Source organism: Macrosteles quadrilineatus, unplaced genomic scaffold, assembly GCF_028750875.1.
Source record: "Macrosteles quadrilineatus isolate MER2022 unplaced genomic scaffold, UCM_ALF_1.0 Scaffold_1__1_contigs__length_201487025, whole genome shotgun sequence".
In the NCBI taxonomy this organism is placed as follows: Eukaryota; Metazoa; Arthropoda; class Insecta; order Hemiptera; family Cicadellidae; genus Macrosteles; species Macrosteles quadrilineatus.
Window position 1 is genome coordinate 92,637,868 of NW_026542594.1, and position 21,232 is coordinate 92,659,099.

Sequence of the window (21,232 nt, forward strand, 5' to 3'; positions counted from 1 at the left end):
TCATGATACTCTTGATACTCTCGATACTCATGATACTCATGATACTCTTGATACGTTTGATACTCATGATACTCTTGATACTCATGATACTCATGATACTCTTGATCCTCTTGATACTCTTGATACTGATGATACTCTTGATCCTCTTGATACTCATGATACTCATGATACTCTTGATACTCATGATACTCATGATACTCCTGATACTCTTGATACTAATGATACTCCTGATACTCCTGATACTCTTGATACTCATGATACTTTCGATACTCTTGATACTCTTGATACTCCTGATACTCATGATACTCATGATACTTTTGATACTCTTGATACTCATGATACTCATGATACTCATGATACACTTGATACTCTTGATACTCTTGATACTCTTGATACTCATGATACTCATGATACTCATGATACTAATGATACTCTTGATACTCTTGATACTCCTGATACTCTTGATACTCTTGATACTCCTGATACTCTTGATACTCATGATACTCTTGATACTCTCGATACTCATGATACTCTCGATGCTTTTGATACTCAATATACTAATGATACTCTTGATACTCTCGATACTCTCGATACTCATGATACTCTCGATACTCTTGATACTCATGATACTCATGATACTCATGATACTAATGATACTCTTGATACTCTTGATACTCGTGATACTCTTGATACTTATGATACTCTTGGTACTCTCAATACTCATGATACTCTCGATACTTTTGATACTCATGATACACATGATACTCATGATACACTTGATACTCATGATACTCATGATACTCTTGATACTCATGATAATAATGATACTCATGATACTCTTGATACGTTTGATACTCATGATACGATTGATACTCATGATACTCATGATACTCATGATACTCTTGATACTCATAATACTAATGATACTCATGATACTCTTGATACTCATGATACTCTTGATACTCATGATACTCATGATACTCTTGTCACTCATGATAATAATGATACTCAAGATAATCTTGATACGTTTGATACTCATGATACTCTTGATACTCATGATACTCATGATACTCTTGATCCTCTTGATACTCTTGATACTCATGATACTCTTGATCCTCTTGATACTCATGATACTCATGATACTCTTGATACTCATGATACTCATGATACTCATGATACTCCTGATACTCTTGATACTAATGATACTCCTGATACTCTTGATACTCATGATACTTTTGATACTCTTGATACTCATGATACTTTTGATACTCTTGATACTCATAATACTCATAATACTCTTGATACTCATGATACTCATGATACTCTTGATACTCTCGACACTCATGATACTCTCGATACTCTTGATACTCTTGATACTCATGATACTCCGGATACTCTTGATACTCATGATACTCTTGATACTCTCGATACTCATGATACTCTCGATACTCTTGATACTCATGATACTCATGATACTCATGATACTAATGATACTCTTGATACTCTTGATACTCCTGATCCTCTTGATACTTATGATACTCTTGTCACTCTCGATACTCATGATACTCTCGATATTCTTGATACTCATAATACACATGATACTCATGATACACTTGATACTCTTGATACTCATGATACTAATGATACTCTTGATACTCATGATACTCATGATACTCTTGATACTCATAATACTAATGATACTCATGATACTCTTGATACTCATGATACTCTTGATACTCATGATACTCATGATACTCTTGATACTCATGATAATAATGATACTCATGATACTCTTGATACGTTTGATACTCATGATACTCTTGATACTCATGATACTCATGATACTCTTGATCCTCTTGATACTCTTGATACTCCTGATACTCTTGATACTCTTGATACTCCTGATACTCTTGATACTCATGATACTCTTGATACTCTCGATACTCATGATACTCTCGATGCTTTTGATACTCAATATACTAATGATACTCTTGATACTCATGATACTCTTGATACTCTTGATACTCTTGATACTCATGATACTCTCGATACTCTTGATACTCTTGATACTCCTGATACTCTTCATACTCATGATACTCTTGATGCTCATGATACTCTTGATACTCATGATACACATGATACTCATGATACACTTGATACTCTTGATACTCATGATACTAATGATACTCTCGATACTCTTGATACTCTCGATACTCATGATACTCTCGATACTCTTGATACTCATGATACTCATGATACTAATGATACTCTTGATACTCTTGATACTCATGATACTCTTGATACTCATGATACTAATGATACTCATGATACTCTTGATATTCTTGATACTCATGATACACATGATACTCATGATACACTTGATACTCTTGATACTCATGATACTAATGATACTCTCGATACTCTTGATACTCTCGATACTCATAATACTCTCGATACTCTCGATACTCTTGATACACATGATACTCATGATACTAATGATACTCATGATACTCTTGATATTTATGATACTCATGATACTCTTGATACTCTTGATACTCTTGATACTCATGATACTTTCGATACTCTTGATACTCTTGATACTCCTGATACTCATGATACTTTTGATACTTTTGATACTCATGATACTCTTGATACTCTTGATACTCTTGATACTCATGATACTCCTGATACTCTTGATACTCATGATACTCATGATACTCATGATACTCCTGATACTCTTGATACTAATGATACTCCTGATACTCTTGATACTCTGATACTTTTGATACTCTTGATACTCATGATACTCTCGATACTCTTGATACTCTCGATACTCATGATACTCTCGATACTCTTGATACTCATGATACTCATGATACTAATGATACTCTTGATACTCTTGATACTCATGATACTCTTGATACTCATGATACTAATGATACTCATGATACTCTTGATATTCTCGATACTCTTGATACACATGATACTCATGATACTAATGATACTCATGATACTCTTGATATTTATGATACTCATGATACTCTTGATACTCTTGATACTCTTGATACTCATGATACTTTCGATACTCTTGATACTCTTGATACTCCTGATACTCATGATACTTTTGATACTTTTGATACTCATGATACTCTTGATACTCTTGATACTCTTGATACTCATGATACTCCTGATACTCTTGATACTCATGATACTCTTGATACTCTCGATACTCATGATACTCTTGATCCTTTTGATACTCATGATACTCATGATACTCTTGATACTCATGATACTCATGATACTCCTGATACTCTTGATACTAATGATACTCATGATACTCTTGATCCTCTTGATACTCTTGATACTCATGATACTCTTGATCCTTTTGATACTCATGATACTCATGATACTCTTGATACTCATGATACTCATGATACTCATGATACTCATGATACTCATGATACTCATGATACTCATGATACTCTTGATACTCATGATACTCTTGATACTAATGATACTTCTGATACTCATGATACTCATGATACTTTTGATACTCTTGATACTCATGATACTTTTGATACTCTTGATACTCATGATACTCATGATACTCCTGATACTCATGATACTCATGATACTCTTGATACTCTTGATACTCTTGATACTCTTGATACTCTTGATACTCATGATACTTTCGATACTCTTGATACTCTTGATACTCCTGATACTCATGATACTCATGATACTTTTGATACTCTTGATACTCATGATACTCATGATACTCATGATACACTTGATACTCTTGATACTCTTGATACTCTTGATACTCATGATACTCATGATACTCATGATACTAATAATACTCTTGATACTCTTGATACTCCTGATACTCTTGATACTCTTGATACTCCTGATACTCTTGATACTCATGATACTCTTGATACTCTCGTTACTCATGATACTCTCGATGCTTTTGATACTCAATTTACTAATGATACTCTTGATACTCATGATACTCATGATACTCATGATACTAATAATACTCTTGATACTCTTGATATTCCTGATACTCTTGATACTCTTGATACTCCTGATACTCATGATACTCATGATACTTTTGATACTCTTGATACTCATGATACTCATGATACTCATGATACACTTGATACTTTTGATACTCTTGATACTCATGATACTCTTGATACTCATGATACTCTCGATACTCTTGATACTCTTGATACTCCTGATACTCTTCATACTCATGATACTTTTGATGCTCATGATACTCATGATACTCTTGATACTCATGATGCTCATGATACTCTTGATACTCATGATACTCATGATACTCATGATACTCTCGATACTCTTGATACTCTCGATACTTATGATACTCTCGATACTCTTGATTCTCATGATACTCATGATACTAATGATACTCTTGATACTCTTGATACTCATGATACTCTTGATACTTATGATACTAATGATACTCATGATACTCTTGATACTCTTGATACTCATGATACACATGATACTCATGATACACTTGATACTCTTGATACTTATGATACTAATGATACTCTTGATACTCTTGATACTCTCGATACTCATGATACTCTCGATACTCTTGATACTCATGATACTCATGATACTAATGATACTCTTGATACTCTTGATACTCATGATACTCTTGATACTCATGATACTAATGATACTCATGATACTCTTGATATTCTTGATACTCATGATACACATGATACTCATGATACACTTGATACTCTTGATACTCATGATACTAATGATACTCTCGATACTCTTGATACTCTCGATACTCATGATACTCTCGATACTCTTGATACACATGATACTCATGATACTAATGATACTCATGATACTCTTGATATTTATGATACTCATGATACTCTTGATACTCTTGATACTCTTGATACTCATGATACTTTCGATACTCTTGATACTCTTGATACTCCTGATACTCATGATACTTTTGATACTCTTGATACTCATGATACTCTTGATACTCTTGATACTCATGATACTCCTGATACTCTTGATACTCACGATACTCTTGATACTCTCGATACTCATGATACTCTCGATACTCTTGATACTCATGATACTCATGATACTCATGATACTAATGATACTCTTGATACTCTTGATACTCCTGATACTCTTGATACTTATGATACTCTTGATACTCTCGATACTCATGATACTCTCGATACTCTTGATACTCATGATACACATGATACTCATGATACTCTTGATACTCATGATACTTTCGATACTCTTGATACTCTTGATACTCCTGATACTCATGATGATTTTGATACTCTTGATACTCATGATACTCTTGATACTCTTGATACTCATGATACTGCTGATACTCTTGATACTCATGATACTCTTGATACTCTCGATACTCATGATACTCTCGATACTCTTGATACTCATGATACTCATGATACTAATGATACTCTTGATACTCTTGATACTCCTGATACTCTTGATACTCATGATACTTTTGATACTCTTGATACTCTTGATACTCCTGATACTCATGATACTTTTGATACTCTTGATACTCATGATACTCTTGATACTCTTGATACTCATGATACTCCTGATACTCTTGATACTCATGATACTCTTGATACTCTCGAAACTCATGATACTCATGATACTCTTGATACGTTTGATACTCATGATACTCTTGATACTCATGATACTCATGATACTCTTGATCCTCTTGATACTCTTGATACTCATGATACTCTTCATCCTCTTGATACTCATGATACTCATGATACTCTTGATACTCATGATACTCATGATACTCATGATACTCCTGATACTCTTGATACTAATGATACTCCTGATACTCTTGATACTCATGATACTTTCGATACTCTTGATACTCTTGATACTCCTGATACTCATGATACTCATGATACTTTTGATACTCTTGATACTCATGATACTCATGATACTCATGATACTAATGATACTCATGATACTCTTGATATTTATGATACTCATGATACTCTTGATACTCTTGATACTCTTGATACTCATGATACTTTCGATACTCTTGATACTCTTGATACTCCTGATACTCATGATACTTTTGATACTTTTGATACTCATGATACTCTTGATACTCTTGATACTCTTGATACTCATGATACTCCTGATACTCTTGATACTCATGATACTCATGATACTCATGATACTCCTGATACTCTTGATACTAATGATACTCCTGATACTCTTGATACTCTGATACTTTTGATACTCTTGATACTCATGATACTCTCGATACTCTTGATACTCTCGATACTCATGATACTCTCGATACTCTTGATACTCATGATACTCATGATACTAATGATACTCTTGATACTCTTGATACTCATGATACTCTTGATACTCATGATACTAATGATACTCATGATACTCTTGATATTCTCGATACTCTTGATACACATGATACTCATGATACTAATGATACTCATGATACTCTTGATATTTATGATACTCATGATACTCTTGATACTCTTGATACTCTTGATACTCATGATACTTTCGATACTCTTGATACTCTTGATACTCCTGATACTCATGATACTTTTGATACTTTTGATACTCATGATACTCTTGATACTCTTGATACTCTTGATACTCATGATACTCCTGATACTCTTGATACTCATGATACTCTTGATACTCTCGATACTCATGATACTCTTGATCCTTTTGATACTCATGATACTCATGATACTCTTGATACTCATGATACTCATGATACTCCTGATACTCTTGATACTAATGATACTCATGATACTCTTGATCCTCTTGATACTCTTGATACTCATGATACTCTTGATCCTTTTGATACTCATGATACTCATGATACTCTTGATACTCATGATACTCATGATACTCATGATACTCATGATACTCATGATACTCATGATACTCATGATACTCTTGATACTCATGATACTCTTGATACTAATGATACTTCTGATACTCATGATACTCATGATACTTTTGATACTCTTGATACTCATGATACTTTTGATACTCTTGATACTCATGATACTCATGATACTCCTGATACTCATGATACTCATGATACTCTTGATACTCTTGATACTCTTGATACTCTTGATACTCTTGATACTCATGATACTTTCGATACTCTTGATACTCTTGATACTCCTGATACTCATGATACTCATGATACTTTTGATACTCTTGATACTCATGATACTCATGATACTCATGATACACTTGATACTCTTGATACTCTTGATACTCTTGATACTCATGATACTCATGATACTCATGATACTAATAATACTCTTGATACTCTTGATACTCCTGATACTCTTGATACTCTTGATACTCCTGATACTCTTGATACTCATGATACTCTTGATACTCTCGTTACTCATGATACTCTCGATGCTTTTGATACTCAATTTACTAATGATACTCTTGATACTCATGATACTCATGATACTCATGATACTAATAATACTCTTGATACTCTTGATATTCCTGATACTCTTGATACTCTTGATACTCCTGATACTCATGATACTCATGATACTTTTGATACTCTTGATACTCATGATACTCATGATACTCATGATACACTTGATACTTTTGATACTCTTGATACTCATGATACTCTTGATACTCATGATACTCTCGATACTCTTGATACTCTTGATACTCCTGATACTCTTCATACTCATGATACTTTTGATGCTCATGATACTCATGATACTCTTGATACTCATGATGCTCATGATACTCTTGATACTCATGATACTCATGATACTCATGATACTCTCGATACTCTTGATACTCTCGATACTTATGATACTCTCGATACTCTTGATTCTCATGATACTCATGATACTAATGATACTCTTGATACTCTTGATACTCATGATACTCTTGATACTTATGATACTAATGATACTCATGATACTCTTGATACTCTTGATACTCATGATACACATGATACTCATGATACACTTGATACTCTTGATACTTATGATACTAATGATACTCTTGATACTCTTGATACTCTCGATACTCATGATACTCTCGATACTCTTGATACTCATGATACTCATGATACTAATGATACTCTTGATACTCTTGATACTCATGATACTCTTGATACTCATGATACTAATGATACTCATGATACTCTTGATATTCTTGATACTCATGATACACATGATACTCATGATACACTTGATACTCTTGATACTCATGATACTAATGATACTCTCGATACTCTTGATACTCTCGATACTCATGATACTCTCGATACTCTTGATACACATGATACTCATGATACTAATGATACTCATGATACTCTTGATATTTATGATACTCATGATACTCTTGATACTCTTGATACTCTTGATACTCATGATACTTTCGATACTCTTGATACTCTTGATACTCCTGATACTCATGATACTTTTGATACTCTTGATACTCATGATACTCTTGATACTCTTGATACTCATGATACTCCTGATACTCTTGATACTCACGATACTCTTGATACTCTCGATACTCATGATACTCTCGATACTCTTGATACTCATGATACTCATGATACTCATGATACTAATGATACTCTTGATACTCTTGATACTCCTGATACTCTTGATACTTATGATACTCTTGATACTCTCGATACTCATGATACTCTCGATACTCTTGATACTCATGATACACATGATACTCATGATACTCTTGATACTCATGATACTTTCGATACTCTTGATACTCTTGATACTCCTGATACTCATGATGATTTTGATACTCTTGATACTCATGATACTCTTGATACTCTTGATACTCATGATACTGCTGATACTCTTGATACTCATGATACTCTTGATACTCTCGATACTCATGATACTCTCGATACTCTTGATACTCATGATACTCATGATACTAATGATACTCTTGATACTCTTGATACTCCTGATACTCTTGATACTCATGATACTTTTGATACTCTTGATACTCTTGATACTCCTGATACTCATGATACTTTTGATACTCTTGATACTCATGATACTCTTGATACTCTTGATACTCATGATACTCCTGATACTCTTGATACTCATGATACTCTTGATACTCTCGAAACTCATGATACTCATGATACTCTTGATACGTTTGATACTCATGATACTCTTGATACTCATGATACTCATGATACTCTTGATCCTCTTGATACTCTTGATACTCATGATACTCTTCATCCTCTTGATACTCATGATACTCATGATACTCTTGATACTCATGATACTCATGATACTCATGATACTCCTGATACTCTTGATACTAATGATACTCCTGATACTCTTGATACTCATGATACTTTCGATACTCTTGATACTCTTGATACTCCTGATACTCATGATACTCATGATACTTTTGATACTCTTGATACTCATGATACTCATGATACTCATGATACACTTGATACTCTTGATACTCTTGATACTCTTGATACTCATGATACTCATGATACTCATGATACTAATGATACTCTTGATACTCTTGATACTCCTGATACTCTTGATACTCTTGATACTCCTGATACTCTTGATACTCATGATACTCTTGATACTCTCGATACTCATGATACTCTCGATGCTTTTGATACTCAATATACTAATGATACTCTTGATACTCATGATACTCTTGATACTCTTGATACTCTTGATACTCATGATACTCTCGATACTCTTGATACTCTTGATACTCCTGATACTCTTCATACTCATGATACTCTTGATGCTCATGATACTCTTGATACTCATGATACACATGATACTCATGATACACTTGATACTCTTGATACTCATGATACTAATGATACTCTCGATACTCTTGATACTCTTGATACTCATGATACTCTCGATACTCTTGATACTCATGATACTCATGATACTAATGATACTCTTGATACTCTTGATACTCATGATACTCTTGATACTCATGATACTAATGATACTCATGATACTCTTTATATTCTTGATACTCATGATACACATGATACTCATGATACACTTGATACTCTTGATACTCATGATACTAATGATACTCTCGATACTCTTGATACTCTCGATACTCATGATACTCTCGATACTCTCGATACTCTTGATACACATGATACTCATGATACTAATGATACTCATGATACTCTTGATATTTATGATACTCATGATACTCTTGATACTCTTGATACTCTTGATACTCATGATACTTTCGATACTCTTGATACTCTTGATACTCCCGATACTCATGATACTTTTGATACTCATGATACTCTTGATACTCATGATACTCATGATACTCATGATACTCCTGATACTCTTGATACTAATGATACTCCTGATACTCTTGATACTCTGATACTTTTGATAAACTTGATACTCATGATACTTTTGATACTCTTGATACTCATAATACTCATAATACTCTTGATACTCATGATACTCATGATACTCATGATACTCATGATACTCATGATACTCTTGATACTCATGATACTCTTGATACTAATGATACTTCTGATACTCATGATACTCATGATACTTTTGATACTCTTGATACTCATGATACTTTTGATACTCTTGATACTCATGATACTCATGATACTCTTGATACTCATGATACTCATGATACTCTTGATACTCTTGATACTCTTGATACTCTTGATACTCTTGATACTCATGATACTTTCGATACTCTTGATACTCTTGATACTCCTGATACTCATGATACTCATGATACTTTTGATACTCTTGATACTCATGATACTCATGATACACTTGATACTCTTGATACTCTTGATACTCTTGATACTCATGATACTCATGATACTCATGATACTAATAATACTCTTGATACTCTTGATACTCCTGATACTCTTGATACTCTTGATACTCCTGATACTCTTGATACTCATGATACTCTTGATACTCTCGTTACTCATGATACTCTCGATGCTTTTGATACTCAATTTACTAATGATACTCTTGATACTCATGATACTCTTGATACTCTTGATACTCATGATACTCTCGATACTCTTGATACTCTTGATACTCCTGATACTCTTCATACTCATGATACTTTTGATGCTCATGATACTCATGATACTCTTGATACTCATGATGTTCATGATACTCTTGATACTCATGATACTCATGATACTCATGATACTCTCGATACTCTTGATACTCTCGATACTCATGATACTCTCGATACTCTTGATACTCATGATACTCATGATACTAATGATACTCTTGATACTCTTGATACTCATGATACTCTTGATACTTATGATACTAATGATACTCATGATACTCTTGATACTCTTGATACTCATGATACACATGATACTCATGATACACTTGATACTCTTGATACTTATGATACTAATGATACTCTTGATACTCTTGATACTCTCGATACTCATGATACTCTCGATACTCTTGATACTCATGATACTCATGATACTAATGATACTCTTGATACTCTTGATACTCATGATACTCTTGATACTCATGATACTAATGATACTCATGATACTCTTGATATTCTTGATACTCATGATACACATGATACTCATGATACACTTGATACTCTTGATACTCATGATACTAATGATACTCTCGATACTCTTGATACTCATGATACTCATGATACTAATGATACTCTTGATACTCTTGATACTCCTGATACTCTTGATACTTATGATACTCTTGATACTCTCGATACTCATGATACTCTCGATACTCTTGATACTCATGATACACATGATACTCATGATACTCTTGATACTCATGATACTTTCGATACTCTTGATACTCTTGATACTCCTGATACTCATGATGATTTTGATACTCTTGATACTCATGATACTCTTGATACTCTTGATACTCATGATACTGCTGATACTCTTGATACTCATGATACTCTTGATACTCTCGATACTCATGATACTCTCGATACTCTTGATACTCATGATACTCATGATACTCATGATACTAATGATACTCTTGATACTCTTGATACTCCTGATACTCTTGATACTCATGATACTTTTGATACTCTTGATACTCTTGATACTCCTGATACTCATGATACTTTTGATACTCTTGATACTCATGATACTCTTGATACTCTTGATATTTATGATACTCCTGATACTCTTGATACTCATGATACTCTTGATACTCTCGATACTCATGATACTCATGATACTAATGATACTCTTGATACTCTTGATACTCATGATACTCTTGATACTTATGATACTAATGATACTCATGATACTCTTGATACTCTTGATACTCATGATACACATGATACTCATGATACACTTGATACTCTTGATACTTATGATACTAATGATACTCTTGATACTCTTGATACTCTCGATACTCATGATACTCTCGATACTCTTGATACTCATGATACTCATGATACTAATGATACTCTTGATACTCTTGATACTCATGATACTCTTGATACTCATGATACTAATGATACTCATGATACTCTTGATATTCTTGATACTCATGATACACATGATACTCATGATACACTTGATACTCTTGATACTCATGATACTAATGATACTCTCGATACTCTTGATACTCTCGATACTCATGATACTCTCGATACTCTTGATACACATGATACTCATGATACTAATGATACTCATGATACTCTTGATATTTATGATACTCATGATACTCTTGATACTCTTGATACTCTTGATACTCATGATACTTTCGATACTCTTGATACTCTTGATACTCCTGATACTCATGATACTTTTGATACTCTTGATACTCATGATACTCTTGATACTCTTGATACTCATGATACTCCTGATACTCTTGATACTCATGATACTCTTGATACTCTCGATACTCATGATACTCTCGATACTCTTGATACTCATGATACTCATGATACTCATGATACTAATGATACTCTTGATACTCTTGATACTCCTGATACTCTTGATACTTATGATACTCTTGATACTCTCGATACTCATGATACTCTCGATACTCTTGATACTCATGATACACATGATACTCATGATACTCTTGATACTCATGATACTTTCGATACTCTTGATACTCTTGATACTCCTGATACTCATGATGATTTTGATACTCTTGATACTCATGATACTCTTGATACTCTTGATACTCATGATACTGCTGATACTCTTGATACTCATGATACTCTTGATACTCTCGATACTCATGATACTCTCGATACTCTTGATACTCATGATACTCATGATACTCATGATACTAATGATACTCTTGATACTCTTGATACTCCTGATACTCTTGATACTCATGATACTTTTGATACTCTTGATACTCTTGATACTCCTGATACTCATGATACTTTTGATACTCTTGATACTCATGATACTCTTGATACTCTTGATACTCATGATACTCCTGATACTCTTGATACTCATGATACTCTTGATACTCTCGATACTCATGATACTCATGATACTCTTGATACGTTTGATACTCATGATACTCTTGATACTCCTGATACTCTTCATACTCATGATACTTTTGATGCTCATGATACTCATGATACTCTTGATACTCATGATGTTCATGATACTCTTGATACTCATGATACTCATGATACTCTCGATACTCTTGATACTCTCGATACTCATGATACTCTCGATACTCTTGATACTCATGATACTCATGATACTAATGATACTCTTGATACTCTTGATACTCATGATACTCTTGATACTTATGATACTAATGATACTCATGATACTCTTGATACTCTTGATACTCATGATACACATGATACTCATGATACACTTGATACTCTTGATACTTATGATACTAATGATACTCTTGATACTCTTGATACTCTCGATACTCATGATACTCTCGATACTCTTGATACTCATGATACTCATGATACTAATGATACTCTTGATACTCTTGATACTCATGATACTCTTGATACTCATGATACTAATGATACTCATGATACTCTTGATATTCTTGATACTCATGATACACATGATACTCATGATACACTTGATACTCTTGATACTCATGATACTAATGATACTCTCGATACTCTTGATACTCATGATACTCATGATACTAATGATACTCTTGATACTCTTGATACTCCTGATACTCTTGATACTTATGATACTCTTGATACTCTCGATACTCATGATACTCTCGATACTCTTGATACTCATGATACACATGATACTCATGATACTCTTGATACTCATGATACTTTCGATACTCTTGATACTCTTGATACTCCTGATACTCATGATGATTTTGATACTCTTGATACTCATGATACTCTTGATACTCTTGATACTCATGATACTGCTGATACTCTTGATACTCATGATACTCTTGATACTCTCGATACTCATGATACTCTCGATACTCTTGATACTCATGATACTCATGATACTCATGATACTAATGATACTCTTGATACTCTTGATACTCCTGATACTCTTGATACTCATGATACTTTTGATACTCTTGATACTCTTGATACTCCTGATACTCATGATACTTTTGATACTCTTGATACTCATGATACTCTTGATACTCTTGATACTCATGATACTCCTGATACTCTTGATACTCATGATACTCTTGATACTCTCGATACTCATGATACTCATGATACTAATGATACTCTTGATACTCATGATACTCTTGATACTTATGATACTAATGATACTCATGATACTCTTGATACTCTTGATACTCATGATACACATGATACTCATGATACACTTGATACTCTTGATACTTATGATACTAATGATACTCTTGATACTCTTGATACTCTCGATACTCATGATACTCTCGATACTCTTGATACTCATGATACTCATGATACTAATGATACTCTTGATACTCTTGATACTCATGATACTCTTGATACTCATGATACTAATGATACTCATGATACTCTTGATATTCTTGATACTCATGATACACATGATACTCATGATACACTTGATACTCTTGATACTCATGATACTAATGATACTCTCGATACTCTTGATACTCTCGATACTCATGATACTCTCGATACTCTTGATACACATGATACTCATGATACTAATGATACTCATGATACTCTTGATATTTATGATACTCATGATACTCTTGATACTCTTGATACTCTTGATACTCATGATACTTTCGATACTCTTGATACTCTTGATACTCCTGATACTCATGATACTTTTGATACTCTTGATACTCATGATACTCTTGATACTCTTGATACTCATGATACTCCTGATACTCTTGATACTCATGATACTCTTGATACTCTCGATACTCATGATACTCTCGATACTCTTGATACTCATGATACTCATGATACTCATGATACTAATGATACTCTTGATACTCTTGATACTCCTGATACTCTTGATACTTATGATACTCTTGATACTCTCGATACTCATGATACTCTCGATACTCTTGATACTCATGATACACATGATACTCATGATACTCTTGATACTCATGATACTTTCGATACTCTTGATACTCTTGATACTCCTGATACTCATGATGATTTTGATACTCTTGATACTCATGATACTCTTGATACTCTTGATACTCATGATACTGCTGATACTCTTGATACTCATGATACTCTTGATACTCTCGATACTCATGATACTCTCGATACTCTTGATACTCATGATACTCATGATACTCATGATACTAATGATACTCTTGATACTCTTGATACTCCTGATACTCTTGATACTCATGATACTTTTGATACTCTTGATACTCTTGATACTCCTGATACTCATGATACTTTTGATACTCTTGATACTCATGATACTCTTGATACTCTTGATACTCATGATACTCCTGATACTCTTGATACTCATGATACTCTTGATACTCTCGATACTCATGATACTCATGATACTCTTGATACGTTTGATACTCATGATACTCTTGATACTCCTGATACTCTTCATACTCATGATACTTTTGATGCTCATGATACTCATGATACTCTTGATACTCATGATGTTCATGATACTCTTGATACTCATGATACTCATGATACTCTCGATACTCTTGATACTCTCGATACTCATGATACTCTCGATACTCTTGATACTCATGATACTCATGATACTAATGATACTCTTGATACTCTTGATACTCATGATACTCTTGATACTTATGATACTAATGATACTCATGATACTCTTGATACTCTTGATACTCATGATACACATGATACTCATGATACACTTGATACTCTTGATACTTATGATACTAATGATACTCTTGATACTCTTGATACTCTCGATACTCATGATACTCTCGATACTCTTGATACTCATGATACTCATGATACTAATGATACTCTTGATACTCTTGATACTCATGATACTCTTGATACTCATGATACTAATGATACTCATGATACTCTTGATATTCTTGATACTCATGATACACATGATACTCATGATACACTTGATACTCTTGATACTCATGATACTAATGATACTCTCGATACTCTTGATACTCATGATACTCATGATACTAATGATACTCTTGATACTCTTGATACTCCTGATACTCTTGATACTTATGATACTCTTGATACTCTCGATACTCATGATACTCTCGATACTCTTGATACTCATGATACACATGATACTCATGATACTCTTGATACTCATGATACTTTCGATACTCTTGATACTCTTGATACTCCTGATACTCATGATGATTTTGATACTCTTGATACTCATGATACTCTTGATACTCTTGATACTCATGATACTGCTGATACTCTTGATACTCATGATACTCTTGATACTCTCGATACTCATGATACTCTCGATACTCTTGATACTCATGATACTCATGATACTCATGATACTAATGATACTCTTGATACTCTTGATACTCCTGATACTCTTGATACTCATGATACTTTTGATACTCTTGATACTCTTGATACTCCTGATACTCATGATACTTTTGATACTCTTGATACTCATGATACTCTTGATACTCTTGATACTCATGATACTCCTGATACTCTTGATACTCATGATACTCTTGATACTCTCGATACTCATGATACTCATGATACTAATGATACTCTTGATACTCATGATACTCTTGATACTTATGATACTAATGATACTCATGATACTCTTGATACTCTTGATACTCATGATACACATGATACTCATGATACACTTGATACTCTTGATACTTATGATACTAATGATACTCTTGATACTCTTGATACTCTCGATACTCATGATACTCTCGATACTCTTGATACTCATGATACTCATGATACTAATGATACTCTTGATACTCTTGATACTCATGATACTCTTGATACTCATGATACTAATGATACTCATGATACTCTTGATATTCTTGATACTCATGATACACATGATACTCATGATACACTTGATACTCTTGATACTCATGATACTAATGATACTCTCGATACTCTTGATACTCTCGATACTCATGATACTCTCGATACTCTTGATACACATGATACTCATGATACTAATGATACTCATGATACTCTTGATATTTATGATACTCATGATACTCTTGATACTCTTGATACTCTTGATACTCATGATACTTTCGATACTCTTGATACTCTTGATACTCCTGATACTCATGATACTTTTGATACTCTTGATACTCATGATACTCTTGATACTCTTGATACTCATGATACTCCTGATACTCTTGATACTCATGATACTCTTGATACTCTCGATACTCATGATACTCTCGATACTCTTGATACTCATGATACTCATGATACTCATGATACTAATGATACTCTTGATACTCTTGATACTCCTGATACTCTTGATACTTATGATACTCTTGATACTCTCGATACTCATGATACTCTCGATACTCTTGATACTCATGATACACATGATACTCATGATACTCTTGATACTCATGATACTTTCGATACTCTTGATACTCTTGATACTCCTGATACTCATGATGATTTTGATACTCTTGATACTCATGATACTCTTGATACTCTTGATACTCATGATACTGCTGATACTCTTGATACTCATGATACTCTTGATACTCTCGATACTCATGATACTCTCGATACTCTTGATACTCATGATACTCATGATACTCATGATACTAATGATACTCTTGATACTCTTGATACTCCTGATACTCTTGATACTCATGATACTTTTGATCCTCTTGATACTCTTGATACTCCTGATACTCATGATACTTTTGATACTCTTGATACTCATAATACTCTTGATACTCTTGATACTCATGATACTCCTGATACTCTTGATACTCATGATACTCTTGATACTCTCGATACTCATGATACTCATGATACTCTTGATACGTTTGATACTCATGATACTCTTGATACTCATGATACTCATGATACTCTTGATCCTCTTGATACTCTTGATACTCATGATACTAATGATACTCTCGATACTCTTGATACTCTCGATACTCATGATACTCTCGATACTCTTGATACACATGATACTCATGATACCAATGATACTCATGATACTCTTGATATTTATGATACTCATGATATTCTTGATACTCTTGATACTCTTGATACTCATGATACTTTCGATACTCTTGATACTCTTGATACTCCTGATACTCATGATACTTTTGATACTCTTGATACTCATGATACTCTTGATACTCTTGATACTCATGATACTCCTGATACTCTTGATACTCATGATACTCTTGATACTCTCGATACTCATGATACTCTCGATACTCTTGATACTCATGATACTCATGATACTCATGATACTAATGATACTCTTGATACTCTTGATACTCCTGATACTCTTGATACTTATGATACTTATGATACTCTTGATACTCTCGATACTCATGATACTCTCGATACTCTTGATACTCATGATACACATGATACTCATGATACTCTTGATACTCATGATACTTTCGATACTCTTGATACTCTTGATACTCCTGATACTCATGATGATTTTGATACTCTTGATACTCATGATACTCTTGATACTCTTGATACTCATGATACTGCTGATACTCTTGATACTCATGATACTCTTGATACTCTCGATACTCATGATACTCTCGATACTCTTGATACTCATGATACTCATGATACTCATGATACTAATGATACTCTTGATACTCTTGATACTCCTGATACTCTTGATACTCATGATACTTTTGATACTCTTGATACTCTTGATACTCCTGATACTCATGATACTTTTGATACTCTTGATACTCATGATACTCTTGATACTCTTGATACTCATGATACTCCTGATACTCTTGATACTCATGATACTCTTGATACTCTCGATACTCATGATACTCATGATACTCTTGATACGTTTGATACTCATGATACTCTTGATACTCATGATACTCATGATACTCTTGATCCTCTTGATACTCTTGATACTCATGATACTCTTGATCCTCTTGATACTCATGATACTCATGATACTCTTGATACTCATGATACTCATGATACTCATGATACTCCTGATACTCCTGATACTAATGATACTCCTGAAACTCTTGATACTCATGATACTTTTGATACTCTTGATACTCATGATACTTTTGATACTCTTGATACTCATAATACTCATAATACTCTTGATACTCATGATACTCATGATACTCATGATACTCTTGATACTCATGATACTCTTGATACTAATGATACTTCTGATACTCATGATACTCATGATACTTTTGATACTCTTGATACTCATGATACTTTTGATACTCTTGATACTCATGATACTCATGATACTCTTGATACTCATGATACTCATGATACTCTTGATACTCTTGATACTCTTGATACTCTTGATACTCTTGATACTCATGATACTTTCGATACTCTTGATACTCTTGATACTCCTGATACTCATGATACTCATGATACTTTTGATACTCTTGATACTCATGATACTCATGATACTCATGATACACTTGATACTCTTGATACTCTTGATAATCTTGATACTCATGATACTCATGATACTCATGATACTAATGATACTCTTGATACTCTTGATACTCCTGATACTCCTGATACTCATGATACTCATGATACTTTTGATACTCTTGATACTCATGATACTCATGATACTCATGATACACTTGATACTCTTGATACTCTTGATACTCTTGATACTCATGATACTCATGATACTCATGATACTAATGATACTCTTGATACTCTTGATACTCCTGATACTCTTGATACTCATGATACTCTTGATACTCTCGTTACTCATGATACTCTCGATGCTTTTGATACTCAATTTACTAATGATACTCTTGATACTCATGATACTCATGATATTCTCGATACTCTTGATACTCTTGATACTCCTGATAATCTTCATACTCATGATACTCTTGATGCTCATGATACTCATGATACTCTTGATACTCATGATGCTCATGATACTCTTGATACTCATGATACTCATGATACTCATGATACTCTCGATACTCTTGATACTCTCGATACTCATGATACTCTCGATACTCTTGATACTCATGATACTCATGATACTAATGATACTCTTGATACTCTTGATACTCATGATACTCTTGATACTTATGATACTAATGATACTCATGATACTCTTGATACTCTTGATACTCATGATACACATGATACTCATGATACACTTGATACTCTTGATACTCATGATACTAATGATACTCTTGATACTCTTGATACTCTTGATACTCTCGATACTCATGATACTCTTGATACTCATGATACTCATGATACTAATGATACTCTTGATACTCTTGATACTCATGATACTCTTGATACTCATGATACTAATGATACTCATGATACTCTTGATATTCTTGATACTCATGATACACATGATACTCATGATACACTTGATACTCTTGATACTCATGATACTAATGATACTCTCGATACTCTTGATACTCTCGATACTCATGATACTCTCGATACTCTTGATACACAT